At 41.8% G+C, this 1239-nt stretch overlaps 1 pseudogene; it reads right to left on the bottom strand.

Annotated features, from left to right (window-relative positions):
- Positions 1-216: 216 nt before the first annotated feature.
- Positions 217-847, bottom strand: LOC124520330 (60S ribosomal protein L19-like; annotated as a pseudogene).
- Between the last annotated feature and the right edge of the window lie 392 nt (positions 848-1239).

The following is a 1239-nucleotide window of genomic DNA, read 5'->3' as shown; positions in this document are numbered from 1 at the left end:
AAGGTAATAATATTAGGAATTGAGGGTTTCAAGGACAAAGATGATGTCTATTTTTATTTTTGTCAAATTCGACACCCAATCGACTGAGCCACCAAGGTGCCCCTCACCATAATTACTTCAATAATTACTAGTTTACATAAAATATTTTTTTTGACAGATAAAGATTTGTTTTATTGAAGAACTGATCTGTGTTGCTGCCAAAACCACTATGTACAGACAACAGAAAGGAGATTTTATTTCTTGGTCTCTTCCTCCTTGGACAGAGTCTTGATGATTTCCTCCTTCTTGGCCTGGAGCCTCTCTTCACGGCGCTTGCGTGCTTCCTTGGTCTTAGATCTGCGGGCCTCAGCCTGGTCAGCCAGAAGCTTCTTGCGAGCCTTGTCTGCCTTCAGCTTGTGGATGTGTTCCATGAGAATCTGCTTGTTTTTTAACACATTACCCTTCACTTTCAGGTACAAGCTGTGATACATGTGGCGGTCAATCTTCTTAGATTCACGGTATCTTCTAAGCAGCCGGCGCAGAATTCTCATCCTCCTCATTCAGGTTACCTTCTCAGGCATTCGGGCATTGGCAGTACCCTTTCTCTTACCCATGCCCATATGTCTGCCCTTCGGCGGGCCAAAGTGTTTTTCCAGCATCGAGCCCGGGAATGGACAGTCACAGGTTTCCGGATGATCAGCCCATCTTTGATCAGTTTCCGGATCTGCTGACGGGAGTTGGCATTGGCGATTTCACTTGTCTCATTGGAATCCAACCAGACCTTCTTTTTGCCACAGCGGAGGACACTGGAGGCAAGCCTCTTCTGAAGCCTGAGCATACTCATGGCTGCGGCCGCAGCGCCGAAAGGAAAGAACTCTAAAATAATTTTTCTAATTCAAGTTTAAATTTATATTGGAAATGTTTATACCAAGTTTGAACTATATGCATAATGAACTATGAAAAATTTATTTAAACAAAAGCATCTTGAATTACCATAGAAAGCACTTTCTCCAAAAGAAACTGAACCTGGCATAAAGCCCTTAGAAATATTCATATAAGTTTTTGCCTTGGACACCTGTACCACAGATAGCTAAGATACTTTCTTCAAAAGAACCCTGTCGTTTTTATTCTGACATGTAAAGATTTAGGAAGTCATTACTCCACCTTCACAACAAGAAACAAAGCTGAAGAAAATGAAAATCAACAATTCTTCTTAGATCCATCAGAGAACAGTGGTCAAAGGGGAAAATCACTGTCCAG

Source organism: Lynx rufus, unplaced genomic scaffold (genome assembly GCF_022079265.1).
Source record: "Lynx rufus isolate CCGP_SWC_20201006 ecotype Redwood Valley unplaced genomic scaffold, mLynRuf1.p SCAF_3, whole genome shotgun sequence".
Lineage (NCBI taxonomy): Eukaryota > Metazoa > Chordata > Mammalia > Carnivora > Felidae > Lynx > Lynx rufus.
This window is presented reverse-complemented; position numbering and strand designations above follow the sequence as displayed.